A 16,910-nucleotide genomic window follows, 5' to 3' on the forward strand; every position below is an offset into this window, starting at 1 on the left:
CTAAATGATTAGCCCCTTTTGGGTTGGCCAGCAAAATTGCAAGACTCACGTGGGCAGCTCCACCTATTGGGCCGCCTAGCGACCAATCTGACGATTTAGGTCGAATACGAATAGCTGGCAATAGTTGGATTACACGAGATGCTCGCACCTAATGCCGGATATTTCATGGTTCGCCTAAATCGGCCGAATTGGCACACTAACTGACCAACTATATCCGTGCACCATGTATGACCACGCATGTTTGAATCTGAGGCACTCTACGCCCATGAAGCGCCCACTGGTAACAACTACGATATGATTTAAAGTCTCGGGAGCCAGGCGTGGTAAAATGTGACACTATATTAGAGCTGTATGCCTACACCGGGGTGACGAGTCTCCCCGTAATGACCGCAAGCAAACTTAATTTACAAAGCCCTTGTTCGTATGAGTCTTTTGAGAGTGACGAACCCAAATGGATCAAAGATCGCAGGCGTAAGGCCGTCATGGCCGTGTGGGCCTCGCGATCAGGATAGGGTATTAATTTCGTTAGGGTATCTCAGTTTTCCCCAACTTTGCTTGATGAACAGATATAACTAAACACTTGACTAACACGATCATGACAGCATCACATTAGTTAGGTTGGCGACTCGGCAGTCGAGGTCGCATTGAGGGAGTGTTGGACATATGTAAACGTTTAAATGGTGTCGCTCGAGGAAGTGTTGGATGGTGAGGGCATGCATCATATCATAATATCATGCATAAGTATTAATAAGAGTAACTAGGAATTATGTGCTTAGATACTTTTCATTAATTGCACTTATGGAATTGATAACTTGTGTAACTTTACGCTAATGGAACCACTGAGTTGATCACTCACTCCCACTCTGGGACGGTGTTTTAAAACATCAACCAGACCCTGTCTTAAATGCAGGTATCACGGAGCCTGATGCGCTCGATAGGGCGATTGTAAACGAGAAGGAACTCTCTTACTTTCAGCTTCTGGGCGGGTCGCCCTAAGACTAGTGATGAGGCCTTAGGGCAAAAAAGGGACATTTGTACATCTTTTGGACCATATATTTTGTTGGGATGCCATACATCATGCGTACTCTCTCATTTTGCTAGTCATACATTTTATTAGTCATACTTTAATTCAGTAAGTTGTTTGTAGTTTGTGCCATATGATCCATTTAATTTTTCAAATGCTCATATAATCAATCAAACGGTATCCACATTCTGACAATCCGCAAGGCATAAGTGGCACCCGGGAGTTCGGGAGTTGGGCATTACTCGACCCTCAAAATTCAGGGCACTACGAATATTAAAGGTGGGCCCTACCCAATGAACTGTGCACATTAAATTAAGGTCAGCCCTTTGATGTTTTATTTAAACCAACACGATTTAAATGATATTTAAACTCGCAAGTATACGAATCAGATGCAGATACGGTACGTATTACGAGATCGTTCCCACGAGGACTGGTCGTCACAATTCAAATCTATGACTCTCCTTAACTAATCCAACAGATAATGGAAAGAACTACTAAGCACAATTTTAGGGAAAAAAAAAAATTAAGAACAGGGAAGAAAATTCAATCAGAGAGAGAGCACTAGGACTTTCGAATCCACCCCTAATTATCCTAACCCTTGTTTTGTCTATTGATTCACCTTGATCTAGATTGATACCACTTAAATAGAGAAAGCACAATCTGTGTCCTTAATCGGGCATACAGACTGTCTAATTCCTTTAAGCAATGCCATGAATGACATATCCCATGTCCTTGGTCGGGCATAAGGGATATACAATTCATTAAAGCATCCTGTTTCTTCCTCTATAGGAAACCTGTTCTTGATCAGACACAAGCACATATAATAAGCATCCAAACAACATCCATATATATACTTTGGTCAAGTTCATAGATGGAGAAGTATAGAATTTAAACCCATAAAGCCCACTTTAAAGAAAGAAACAAATTAATTGAAATTCAAAGTAAATCAACCAACACAAGAGCTAATCAAATTAGGGGGTTCATCTCAGCCCTAGCTGAGAGATTAGTGACCCATAAAATCCATAAAAAATATTAAATAAAATTCATAAGAAAACGTCAAACCAAACAATCTCTCTCTCTCTTCTTTCTTCTCTTTCTTCTCTCCCTTGCTCCAGATCTGGAATCCCCTGGTTCTGAATGCCTTTCTCACGTCCAAAACTCCCCTTTTATAGCTGCTGGATGGCTGGGGTCGGTGGCAGATTCGTAGAAGGACTCGGAGTACAAACTTTCGCAGTCGTGATCGGTGGGCCCCACAGAGGTGTTTTCTGGAAAATCCACCCCGTCCATTGGATTCAGAACGAAATTTTAGTCAAGAATGGGTGGTTTTGAAGGTCCATTAGCGCGGCCCACAGAAGAAATCTCAAAAAACTCAGTTTTGAACGTCCCGGGGCAGTCTACTTTTGGCCTCTGTACCGCACACGTGTGTACGCATGGGCGAGGAATATCAACATGGTTTTGAAGCTCTCGAAGCCCTCTACACGATGGACGGATCAGATCTTCCGGAAGGTTGACGAGTGGGGCCCACTAATTTCCGCAAAAACTGGCAGCGTCCGTGCGTTTCGCGGACGCCAAACCGACGCTGCGATGATGGTTGGGTCCATTATTGGACTTTTCACAGGAATCCACGCCGTCCATTGGTTTCAGCTCGAAAAATCAGTAGGAATTGACTGGTTTTGGGGTGGATTCGGTGCAGCCCACGCGGCTTTCTGTCTTGCCGTCCAACCTGCGTTTGAACGGCTGGGCTCTGATCTATGCGTTCATTTGAATTTTTGCCACCTAGGCAATGGTAATGGCTGCCCCAGGAAGTGGATGGACGGTTTGGATTGTCCATTTGGACACTAGGTGGGCCCCACAACCGACGACCGCGGTTCGGTTCCGCGGACGCTGCAGCGGCGAGAGAGAGAGACGGGTCAGCGCTCTCGCTGACCGTCCCAGCGGTGCGGTGCGCAGCCGGTGAAAACGTGCAGTGTGCACACTCCTCATACACAGGGCCCACCGTGATGTTTACGAGAAATCTACACCATCCATCCTCTTTATCATGGTAATTTAGCCGTCAATACCAAGGTTGAGGCAGTTCCAAATATCAGGTGGGCCCCAAATTAGAGATTAATAGGCTGATCTGTCCGTTGGACCACTTCCCGAGATCTTCAATGGCTGAAATTTAATATGTACGGTTAATTTACGGCCCTCATCTCATGTATGAAGTTTCGAACTGATCGGATAGCGGGAACCATGTGATCTTGCATTCTGGACCCTTTTCGGGCCCCTTTGGCTTGCTTTCCTCAGATCCCAGGCGTGTAAAATCTTCATTATTGGTTCTCTGGAGTCCATCCCGTGCTCTGGAGACTTTGGATCATGAAATCCATGCCTTTAACATCAGTTTTCAATTAACGCTCCTGACTTCATCCTGTAACAAAAATACAATTAAAATACTCCATTAAGCATTATCATATACGTAAAATCTGGTAATGATTAGGGTCTAATATGCAATATTCGACCCTGATCACCCTTAATGATGAATGGTCCACAATTAAGGTGGGCTTGCATGATGGATGGTCTACATCAAAGGTGGGGCCCACACAATGAACAATCCACGTCAAATGTTGGCCCCACATGATGGATGGTGATTGTGAGGGGCACCAAACAGACTTTTGGGACAATTATTTATGAAGTTGGAAACCAAATATATTTTTCTACCTTTTAAATGATAAGTATGATGTTTACCAAACACACTTATCTCCTGAATAATAAAAGTCCTACTTATGGCATAAGTAGCTTATGATCCAAAGTAACTACTTATGGCATAAGCTACTTAATAAAAAATGGCGTATGAAAATAAGTTACTTTATTTAACAAGCTACTCATTTAAATTGTTTAACCAAATTAACTTCATTAAGAAAAGTAGCTTATTAACTTATACAAGTTAAAAACAATACTTGTTTGGTAGTATCCCTATGGGCCTTTAACAATCCAAATTGTGGACCTCACTTAGACCATGGACATTTCATTCATGCCCTCATTTAAGTATATACATCCTACATTCATGGACCCGTTCAAGTATATGCATCCGGTGGATAATTGGGTGGGGTATGCACTTAGTTAATGAATGATGTCATTTGACATAGGCATGCCAGAAGAAAAAAAAAAAAGCCTAACATTAGGAAGAGCATAATAGTTCACAAACAAGTATACACTGGATGCACACCAATCACACGCGTACCATGTATGTAACTTATTTATAACTTAGGGGGCGGACTTAGCCTTCTTCTTAGACCTAGCCTTCTTCTTAGACCCAGCTCAGCCTAGTCCGGCGTATAGAGGGTGAGTGGGGGCCTATTTAGCCTATTATGGCATGGAGCAGGTCTTATGGTTCTAGGAGTGGCTGATCTCTTCTTGGCTCTAGCCCAGCCCATTGCCACCGGTAATTCTCTCATTGGCTGGTCGCACCACTTGCGTCCCATGCGACATACTCTTATAGGGCTGTCAATAGGCTGGATAGTCCCAACGTGCCTTCGAGCTTGGTGTGTATTGGGCCTGCTTTGCGGTGGTGTATCAAGCCCAACAGAGGCTTAAATCTGGAGCCCGATTGTAAATCAGGCCAGACTCGGGCTAGTGCCCAAAACTCATGAACACGGTCTGGCCCGATGGATCTTTTCTAAACTTAAAATTTCCCCATTTTCTTTCATTCTCTCCCTCTCTTTCATACACAAGGCACACCAAAATATCATTTATCCAATACACATTCAGGGCTTGGGCGGTCCCAGGTAGGGCTTTGTGTAAATGTCCCGGGCCGGACTCGGGCTGAAATAGACTATTTCAGTTCATCACGGGTCTAGGCTAGATTTGGGCTTAGGTTCAGAATTGCAGCGCGTTTGCACAGAGCTCAGTGCGGCAGTGACGGAAACGGATTGGCTACTCCCCCTGCCACTAGCCAATGGCTGGTGTTCAGTGGTCTGTGGGCCCCACCATGATGTATGTGTTTCATCCATGCCGTCCATCTATTTTTATAGATCATCTTATGATATTACAAAAAAAATGAGTTATAAAAAAATCTCAAGTAGACCACATTATAGGAAACAGTGTTGAATAAACTTCGACCATTAAAAACTTTTTGGGGGCCATAAAAGTATTGGATCAAGCTGATCTTTGTTTTTTCCCTTCATCTGGGTCTTTATGACCTAATCAACAGATTGGATGTCAGATAAACAGTACATTTGGCCTTAGGAGGATTTAAATGATGGATATCCAATCACTATTGTTTTCCTGTGGTGTGGTCCAACTAAGATTATATCCCTCTTATTCATAGGCTGAAGCCCTAAAATGATCTTTAAAAATGGATGAACGGAATGGATGAAACATATACATCATGGTGGGGTCCACAGACCACCGAACACCAGCTACGGGGCTGGTGTCAGGGGGAGTAGCCAATCCGTTCCCGGCCGTGACCTAGCCCGTTGACAGCCCTTTACACCTTGCAAATGCTTTCGGTGACCTAGGCTAGTCTATCTGGTGCGTGAAATCTTACTTCATGAGAAATTTACGACTGTGGACCCCACCTTTTATCCATTGGATATTCTTGAAACAATACAAACTTAGAATACGCAGTTGGACCTCCTCGTACGGACAACAAATTTCAGGACGAAAATACCCCTCCTTTTCACGGAAACGGATTGGGTACGCCTCCTGCCACCCGCCCAAGACGGATAGTCAATGGTACGTGGGCCTCACCATGATGTTTGCTTTTCATCCATGCCGTTCATATATTTTTTGAGATCATTTTATGGTATGAGACCAAAAATGAGGTATATCCAAGTCTCAAGTGTACCACATTACAGGAAACAGTGTTCAATGAGCGTCAACCATTGGAAACTCAGGTGGAGCCCACTGTGATGTTTGCGAGAAATCCTCCCCATCTAAGTTCATTCATAGGGTCACAAAGACCTGGATGAAGAGGAAAAACAAATTTCAGAATGATCAAAAACTTTTGTAACCCCTGAAAGGGTTTCAATGGTAGACGTTCAATTCCCCACTGCCTTTTACAAAGGTGGTCCACTGATAAGATCTATTTTATTTTTCGTCTCAAGCCTTAATATGAGCTCGCCAAATAGATGAACGGTTTGGATATAACACAAACCTCATGATTGGACCCACACATGCAACACAGTAAAAAAAAAAAAAAACTTTGAGAACTTTTTCTCCCTTACTTTTTTTCTCTGATACATAATTATATAAATATGTATATATAAGTAAATAAAAATATTTTTTTATCTTTTAATTCATTTCTTTGTCCATGTATTCAACAAGCATATCTCCTAAATTAAAATGATTTGTTTTTTTTTTTTTACACACCCCCACACACTCACACTAGTGGAATTTTACCACCTATGGATACTCAAACGCTTGACCGGGTGTTGAAACTCCTAAGGGCCCGTTTGGCCGGGTGGATTGGGAGGGATTGAATGGTATTAGGGTGGATGGCATGGATTTCTAGGTAATAATGGTGTTGTCAGTGGATTGTCTGGAGATCCATGGGATTGCTATATCCCTGGATTGCTATTTCCAATCTGTTTGGTGCGCCCGGCCAATCCTGGGATTAAACCTTCTCATCCCTTCCAATCCCTCAAACCAAACACGTCCCATGCAATTTTGAAAGGATTAGGTTGGATTGGATGGGATTTAGAGGTAATGATGGTGTTGTCAGTGGATTGTCTTAAGATCCATGGGATTGGGATCAGATCACCGACTCTGTTTGGCACGCCAGGCCAATCCCGGGATTTGACTTTCAATCCCTTCCAATACCATCCAAGCCCTTCCAATCCGACCGGCCAAACGGGCCCTAAGAGTCTACCACCCGAGGGAGAGTAAGGATCCAAACTAGAATGATATACTTAACGTACTATATATGATTTTGGGGTAGGAGAAGTTAATTAGCGGGGCAAGCATGAAATTCAAGGCAAACATGAAATTCAACGGGGCAAACATGAAAATGAGAGGGCAAGCATGAAAATTAGCGAGGCAAACATGAAAATGAGAGGGCCAAACATGAAAATGAGCAAGGCGAGCATGAAAAAGAGCAGGCAAACATGAAAAAGAGCGGTAAACTAGAAAATCAATGGGAAACATGAAAAGCAATGGGCAAACTAAAATACGAGCGGGCAAACTAGAAAATCAATGGGAAACATGAAATGCAATGGGGTAAATATGAAATTAAGTGGGGCAAATTAGAAAATCAATGGGAAACATGAAAAGAAGCGGGCAAACTAGAAAATCAATGGGAAAAACATGAAAAGCAGCGGGCAAATGAAATATGAGCGGGCAAACTAGAAAAACCGTGGCAAACTAGAAAATCAATGGGAAACATAAAAAGTAGCGGGCAAACTAGAAAATCAATGGGAAACATGAAAAGCAATGGGGCAAACCGAAATATGAGTGGGGCAAACTAGAAAATCAATGGGAAAAACATGAAAAGCAGCAAACTGAAATATGAGCGGGCAAACTAGAAAATCAATGTGGGAAAGAAAAGCAGCGGGCAAATAGATTGAGTGTGGATTGTTTGTGTAGAACGTACACTAGTGACGTTGGGTCTCATTTGTCCATGTCATTTTCAAGGACTCAAGCTAACAAGATATGTCGGATTTCTCTCTCCCAAATAGATTACGTTCTATGCTACATGACTTTTTAAAGGGGTAGTCCTATATTTTAGCTTGGTTTTTTAAAGAAAAAAAATGAAGTTCTTTATGATGAATAATCACGTATATAATTAATAAAATCATAGATACAAAAAATAAATCCTATATTGAAATATAATAAACTAATATAATAATGAAAATATTAGCATGCATACACCCGACCAACCCAATCAACCCATCGAGCCCTCTTGTGTTGGGCTTGGGTTGAGAATTCCCAACCCAAGATTAGGTTAGGTTAGGTCAAGGTTTAGGTATAGGAACCTTGGGTTGGGTTAGGGTTGAGCACCAACCCGAACCAACCGGCCCGACTTTTAGCCCTAATTTCATATTTGCCTTACTCAATTTCATGTTTTACCCGCTAAATTTCTAGTTTTCCCCACTCAATTTCATGTTTGCCTCACTTAATTTCATGTTTGCCCCGTTGAATTTTCAGTTTGACCACGAAGTGATTGAAATTGACCACAAACTGAATGAAATGGCTTTTCAACAATCGACCCGATGGAATCTTGGAAAATAACTAGGTTGGTTGGCTAAATTAGCTTCTCCTACTCCAAAATCATATGTGGTATGTTAAGTAAATCATTCTAGTTTAGGAGATATGCTTGTTAAATAAATAGACAAAGAAATGAATTGAAAGATAGAAAAATATTTTTATATACTTATATATACATATTTACTTAATTATATAGCCCACTATGCAGTATGTGTGAAACCACCTCCATCTATTAGGTCAAAACACTTACTTTCACCATTAGCTATAGGGTCCCACTGACCCTAATTCACTAGCTTCTTTTTCTTTTTCTTTTTTCGCTATAATTCCAACGGCATTTTGTGGGTCCCATTATAAGGTACGTGTTATATCCAAACCGTCCATCTATTTGACGAGCTCGTATTAAGGCTTGAGACGAAAAATAAGACAGATCTAGCTATCACCTAGATCCATAGCTCAATTGGCAGACTGAGTGAAAATACCTCGTTTCAACACTTGAGGTCTTGGTATCGATCCTAAGAGCAGGGCAAGCATGAAAAAGAGTGGGGCAAACATAAAAATGAGCAAGGTAAGCATGAAATATGAGCGGGGCAAACTAGAAAAATCAATGGAGCAAACTGAAGTATGAGCGGGCAAACTAAAAAAAATAGCGGGCCAAACTGAAATATGAGAGGGGCAAAAAAGCAGGGAAAAATGGGAAAACATGGGAAAAACATGAAAAACAATGGGAAAACTAGAAAAATAGCGGAAACATGAAAAGCAGTGAAACTAGAAAAACAATGGGAAAAATGAAAAATAATGAGGAAAACATGAAAAAGCAGTGGAAACATGAAAAGCAGCTCGGGATAAACTAGAAAATAGCGGAGGAAACATGAAAAAAATGGAAAACATGAAAACAGTGGGCATGTTTTTCATGTTTTCCCACTGCTTTTGACTATTATCTAGAGCTGCTTTTTATGTTTCCATTGCTTTTCTAATTCTACTGCTTTTCATGTTTCTCCCACTGTTTTTCAAATTTCCATTGCTTTTCTAGTTTCCGGAAGTATGGTTTCCATGCTTTTCTAGTTTTTGATGTTTTCTCCACTGCTTTTCATGTTTCCGCTACTTTTCTAATTTGCCCTCTTTTTCTAGTTTACCCCGCTCATACTTCAGTTTGCCTCACTGTTTTATCTTGCCCCACTCATATTTCATCCTCGCCATTTTTCTAGTTTGCACCGCTATTTTTCACGTAAATACCCCTCCTTTTCACGTAAACGGATTGGGTACTCCTCCCGCCACCCGCCAATGGCGGAACTCTGTTGCCCCATCATGATGTATGATTTTCATCCATGCCGTCCATATATTTTTCCAAATCATTTTATGGTATGATACCAAAAATGAGGTATATCCAAATCTTAACTATGCCACATTACAGGAAACAGTGTTGAATGAGCGTCAACCATTAGAAACTCAGGTGGGGCCAACTGTGATGTTTGTGAGAAACCCGATAAAACTTAGGTTGGGCTTGGGTTGAGGTCTCAGGTTATCCGACCTAACCCGAACTCGATCAATATATTAGTTACTTATAAATTATAATTGAGTGTGGATTGTTTGTGTAGAAGGTACACTAGTGATGTCGGGTCTCATTTGTCCACGTCATTTCCAAGGGATCACACCACGGGAAACAATGGGCATAATGATTTCCACCGTTGAAACCATAATGGGCTCAATAGTGATGTTTGTTTATTATCAAACATATTCATAAGATCATGCACGCCAGCCAGAGGAAGACGGGGGTATTTTCGTCCTCAAAGTTGGTGGCCGTACGAGGAGGTCCAAGTGCGTATTCAAAGTTTGTATTGCTTCCAAAAAACCACAGGATAAAAGGTGGGGACCACAGTCGTAAATTTCTCTTACTTCATCCAAATGGTGGGAAAGATGAAGGAGTACTAGGCACGGTGCAACAAAACCTCCGTGCATTTCAGTGTGAGATGTGAATTTGAGATCTGATCCGTTCATCATTTGTGCCGGCTCATGTTGCAAGGTGACTAGAAATGTGGATAAAAAGCCCAACCCAAGTGTACCGCACCACAGATAACAGTTAAGATGGGATGTATACCACTGATCGGGCTGGAATTCAATTTTCTCCTTCAACCTGGATGATCTCAACCTATTGAGTAGTTGGGTGTCATATAAATATAACGCCAGACCGGAATGATTTAAGCTTATGCGAGCAACTTACACACATCACGGTGGCCTCACAAAGCCTTTAGTTGCACCATGTGCTTTTCAGGTACTATTAAGCGCGGAGACTTACCGGTTTCCAGTGATATCGCTATGGTAAAACATAGGTCGCTTTTGGTGCCTATTGCGTATGCATTGACATGGACAACCACATAGGACAATGCAACCATAAACACGATCATACGAGAGAGAGAAAACAGGTGTACGAGAAAAACGATTTTATTATTCCCGTCGCATCTATTTAAGAACGTTCACATGGCATAGTCGTAAGGTAACGTGAATGGCCTGCAATGAACTTCTGCAACCCTGACACGTCCACCGAGAAAGCTACTTGTTAGATGTGGGCCTTGAAGTGAAAATTAAAGATTTCCTTGCATCAAATGACAATTTTAACCCAAGCACAGTTGGGCCCACTATGGTGTTTGTGTCATATCCACTCAGTAGATACGTTTTGCTAGGTCATTTTAAGACATGGCAAAACTGGAATGATATCCAAAATTCAAAGTGGGACACACCTCAAGAAGACAACCATAAACACAATGATATGAGAGAGAAAACAGGTGAATGAGAAACACGATTTTATCATTCGGGTCCCATCTTATTAAGAACGTTCACATGGCATGATTGCAAGGCAATTTAGAAGGCCACAACACCTGCATTGGACTCCTGCAACCTTGACAGGTCCAATGAAAAAGCTCCTTGTTTGATGTCGGCATTGAAGTGAAAATCAAATATTTCCTTACATCAAATGATAAATTTACAACACCGTTGGGCCCAATATGATTCAGGGAAGGGCGTGAAAGGATAAAAAGAAAGATCATTTATTAAACTTTGAATTTATAGAGTATTTTCTTAAATCCACAAAAAATAAATAAATAATCAGAATTTTATTATTTAATAACTGTCTAACATATATGTATCTCAATTACATCATTAATAAAGAAAAAAAATAAACTAAAATTCATAATTACCAAAGATAGTAAAATTCCAACTCTAATAAAAATACTAATTATAATTTAAAAAAAAAAATTCTAAATAAGCTTTTGCTAAAAGAGTACTGTATAATTAAAAATATAAAATTCTAAAAACAAGAAAAATATTATAAAATTCGGAATTACTATATATATATATATATATAAAATTCCAGTTTTTGAATTGAAAGCGCACTTTTTTTTTTTGGCAAAACGGTGATAGAAATTATGTATCAGATGATATTTTCTCTTTCAGTTTATTTGAGTGGTAATAATTGTACAGAGGGCTTTAGATGGCATATAAAAATCATAGTAGATCTTAAAAGGTTCAATGGTAAATGTTGTTGTTTCCATTATTTTGTTGGTAAGGGCCACCTGAATTTTAGATACGCTTGATTTTCATAACCCTACCCTATCGTGGTCTTTCAAAACCGACTAATGGAGTGCATTTTTCATGGACACTCTGTGGGCACATAGATATCTTTGTGCAAGCGGATTGTGTACTAAGTAAACTCTGTGGGGCCCACTGTTATTCATGCATTGTATCAACTCCGTCCATCCGTTTTATCATATAAATTTATGGCTTTAAAACAAATATTAAGCATAACCAAATCTCAAGTAGCCACACCATCGGAAACCGTGTGAATTGAATTCTACTGTTGAAAAGTTCTCGGGGGCCACATAAGTTTTACATCAAGATGATATTTGTGTTTTCCATTCATCCATCGTTTTTTTTTTAAATCTTATTAACAGTTTGGATGAAAAATAAACATCACTGGGAGCCTTAGAAAGGTTTCAACGGTGGAAATCAATACTTCCACTGTTTCCTGTGGCATAGTCTATTTGAGCTTTTGATATACTTCAATTTTAACCTCAACCCCTAAAATGATCCGTAAAAACGTATGGTCGGTGTGGATAAAGCACATAAATTCACAATGAGCCCAACAGAGTTTACTCAGTGGGATAAGAGCGGACTGAGAATCCGATTTCTATCTCTGTGCCCTCGGTCACGGGCAATCCGCTCCCCACTTTAGTTGCAGCACTAACCTTTTCAGGTACAGTTACACCCCGAGAGTTGCCCGTTAATAGCACTATAATGGGAATCCCTAAAACAGGACCCTCACACCGTGATGTATCTGTTCATTTACCCGTCCAACCTTCTCTCATCTAATTTTAAGATAGGAACACAAAAATGAGGTAGATACAAACGGATCCCTAAAACATAGGTCGCTTTTGAAAAACGGATTGCGTGCACTCATATGTATTATATCCAAATTATCCGTCCATTTTAAGGCTTATCTCTGAAACGAGACAGATCCCAAGCTTAAGTGGACCACATTGCTTTACCATTGAAACCTTCTTGGGTCCGAGAAGCTTCGGATCAATATGTTATTTGTTTTTTTTTTATTGGCCTTTCCTTCACACAAGTCTTTGTGACCTTATGAATAGGTTGGATGTCAAATAATCATTATCGTGGGCTCTGTAAATATTTCAACAATGGGAATCATTGCCCCACTGCTTTTTGTGGTGTGGTACACTTAAGCTTTGGATATAATTCATTTTTTAACTAATGCTTAAAATGATCTCACCAAATGGATGTGCCGTGTGGATATAATAAATACATCATGGTGGAGCCCACATGCCTTGGTGACATCAACCCACCGCCCACGGCAGGTCACGCCACGCCATCCGCTGAAGATCCACCGACGTGAGTGGGACCTTGACTGTGGGGCTCACTATAACGTATTTGACTAGGTACATCCATGCCATCCATCTGTATTTAAAGCTTATTTAAAGTTATGATCCAAAAAATGAAGCACATCCAAATCCCAGATGGACCATAGTACAGAAAACAGTGGTGATTGGCCATTAGAAACTTCAGGAAACGGTGGTGATTGACTATTAGAAACTTATTGGGGCCACAAAAGGTGTGGATCAAGATGATACTTGCGTGGTCTTTTCATCCAGGTGCTTTTGACCCTATCAATAAGTTGGATCACAAATAACATTTCAGTGTAATCCATGAAGTTTTTAATGGTGATCGGATTCAATCGCTGACTGTTTCCTGTGATATGGTCCAGTTTCAGTTTTTTTTTTTTTTAATCGTAATCTAAAATAAGCTTTCGAAATAGTTGGACGGTGTGGATTTAAGACAAATAGACCACTGTAAGCCCCACAGTTAGGGGTACCACCCACCTCGGTGGATCCGGGTCGCACCTAATGCGTTCTCGCCTGTGACCCGCGCACATATTCCTGTGCCCGGAGCCTTGTGAGGACCACAGAGAGTGTTAATGACAAATCCACTCCGTTCATATGCTTTGCAAGACTACAATATGACGTGACAAAAAGAACTCAAACTGATTTAAAACTTAGGTGGGTCACACCAAACAAAAAAGTAGGAATGGAAGTGTCAACCGTTGAAACTTTTCTGGAGCTGACCATACTTTTTATATGCCATCCAAACTTTTCATAGCGTTACTGATTCTCATATAAACGATATACTGCAGGCACAAATATCTTCCCGATACAAAGCTTCTTTTGCCCAGGCATTCAATCCCTTCTGTTTCGTGTGATATGGTCGATCTGGGTTTTGGATCTCGCTGATTTTTATACTCCTGTCCTTTTGTGGTCTTGCAAAACAGATGGACTGAGTGGATTCGCCTGCAATCAACTTCCATAGCTGTGCATGGCAATGCATGGAAGCGGATTGCGTGTGACCCTGGACACAAATGTATTCCTGTGTGCCTGGGGCTGTGTGGGCCCACAGAGATGTCCTAACAAATCCTCTCTCCATCTGTTTTGTAAGACCACGATAGGACAGCATTATAAAAATCAGGCAGATTAAAAAATCATGTAGGGTTGCCTGGTGGTGACAGAAGTTTTGCATTAGGATGATATTTATGCTAATGTTTATCTGAGTCTTAAATAATCCTATGAACAGTTTGGATGGCATATATGGTCAGCTCCAGTAAGGTTTCAGTGGTGGACATTTTTGTTCCCACTGTTTGGCTGGTGTGGCCTACCCGAGTATTGGATCTAACTGATTTTTAAAAGCATCTCCTATTGTAGTCTTTAAAAACAGATGGGCGGACTGGATTTGTCACTTACATCTCTCTGTGTAACCCATACATCTACAGGCACAGGTATATTACTGTGCCAGGGTCACAAGCAGACGCAAGGCAACGAAAAACACAACGACCCGAGAGTGAAAAGGAAGGCGTGCGTGAAACACGATTTTGCTATTTCTATCCATGTGTAATAATTAACGTTGGTGATTTAAACTTTTAGTGGTTCAAAGAGCATAGTTGCAAGGCAATAAGGAGGTAGGACTGTCTCCAGCTGGAAACGGACAGGAGCTTTGAGTGCCCACAGTGATGTATGGGTCTTATCCACACCGTCTATACATTTTTCGTATCGTTTTAGGGAATAAGCCCAAAAATGAGGCAGATCCAAAGCTTAAGTGGACTACACCATAGGAAGAAGCAGTGATGATGATTCTCACTATTGAAACTTTTCTCAAGCCTACTGTGGTGTTTATTTGTCATCCAACCTATTCATAAAGTCACACATACTTGGATGAAGAGAAAACACAAATATTAGATCCATCCAAAACTTACGTGACTCCAACAAGTTTTCAATGATAATAGTTTAATCCCCTTGACCCTTGGATCTGCCTCGTTTTCGGGCTTATACCCTAAAATGATTGGAAAACAATGGATGGACAGTGTGGATAGGACCCATGCATGCAACACGGTGGGCAGTCAAACCTCCTGCCCATTCGCAGGTAGAGGCACGCGAGGGGGACCCAATCCGCGTCCGGCAATAATGGTGTTCACATCACCTCTTTTTTTTTGTTAGCTTGCTATTACACCCAGTGTCGGATCACACTTCACTGTTAGCCACCCCCACCAGGGAATCGATGCCAAGACCTCAATGTTGAAACAAGGTATCCTTCACTCAGTCTACCACTTGAGCTATGGATCTAGGTGTAGGTGTTCACATCACCTGTAACAAATTGGTTACATCATTTGTAATGGATTTATGCGAGATTTGGGTGGTGTGCACACCACCCACCTCCGTGGTGCATTGCTGTCACTAATTTCTATTGGCTCCACCATGATGTATGTATTATATCCACACTGTCCATCCATTTTATGAGATCAATCAACTTAAGGCATGAGCCTAAAGATGAGAAAGATCCAAAACTCAAGTGGTCCACACCACAAAAAGCAGTGGAGATAGTGATACCACCACTGAAACTTTTGTAGGGCCCACTATAATGTTTATTTGGCATTTAAACTATTGATAAGGTTACACAGACTTGAATGAAGGGCAAACATAAATATTAGCTTGACTTAAAACTTCAGTTGTCCTAAAAAGTTTTGAGGCGTTCAAACCCCACTGCCTTTTGTAGCGTTGTACACTTAATCTTTTGATTTGCCCCATATTTGGAAAGATTCATAGCAACGATGTAGATATAACATAAACATCATGCTGGAGCTCACCATGCCAAACATATCCGTGGTGTGTGGCACACGGCGAAATCCCCTTCCCATGTCTTCCACTGAAAAAGTTCTCTCTCAGATGTGGCCTTACAATGACAATTCAAATATTTTCTTATATCAAATGACAATTTAACCCTTTACATCACATCCAACCCAAGCACTGTGAGGCCTCCCATGAAGTTTATAATATATCTTTGCTATGCCATCTTAGGGCATAGGCACGATCAAAGGACGTCCAAAACTTAAGTGGACCATATCATAACAAAAATTAGAAATTGAACACCTACCACTTAAACCTTTTTGAATTTTGGATCAGGGTGACATTTTTGTTTTCGCATCCATGTGTGAATCACATCGTCAACAAGTTGGATGGCATATAAACATAGAACGGTTGGGATCATAAAGGTTTCAAGAGTATGTTTCCATCCCCACTGTTTCTTTATGGTGTGGCCCACTCCAACTTTGGATCTCCATCATCTTTGGGCTCATGTCTTAAAATGAGATGTGGAAATGGACAGATAGAGTGGATATAAGTAAAACATCAATGTGCGCTCACTATATTTGGAGCTGCGGAATAAGCATCCAATGGCGGCAGATGACCCATTTTCAATGGATTGCAAGAATCTCCTCCAACTTAGTTGCAGGCAATCTGAGTCCCATCCCCATTGAACCGTTGATCTAGTGATAGATGGGCAAGAGTGTAAATAACGACACTGAGAACCCGATGGTAACCTCTGATTTTTCCATCGGAATTTGTACTTGTCACTGTTTTACCTTTTTCTTTTTTTTTAAACAATCCTCCTGAATTTTATAAATAGGAAATTGGGATTTACAATCATTCGGGCGGGTCCCAAGAAAAAAGGATTCAACCCAGCCTATCATATGGAAGTTCTATACAAGGCTAAGCTAGAAACAAAGAAAAGGAAAGGGAAATTAAAACATGAAGGCCTTCATAAGAGAACTCAGGCAAGCTGCCAGTCCCAGAGCAGGGCAGCACTTCAGAAGGCC

The 16,910-nt window shown here is 41.0% G+C and overlaps 1 protein-coding gene across 1 annotated transcript in view; it reads left to right on the forward strand.

Moving 5' to 3' along the window:
- Nucleotides 1-16,910, forward strand: part of LOC131240599 (MDIS1-interacting receptor like kinase 2-like) — a 41,407-nt gene that overhangs the window by 18,160 nt on the left and 6,337 nt on the right. The window lies entirely within an intron of this gene.

Source organism: Magnolia sinica, chromosome 3, assembly GCF_029962835.1.
Source record: "Magnolia sinica isolate HGM2019 chromosome 3, MsV1, whole genome shotgun sequence".
NCBI lineage: Eukaryota > Viridiplantae > Streptophyta > Magnoliopsida > Magnoliales > Magnoliaceae > Magnolia > Magnolia sinica.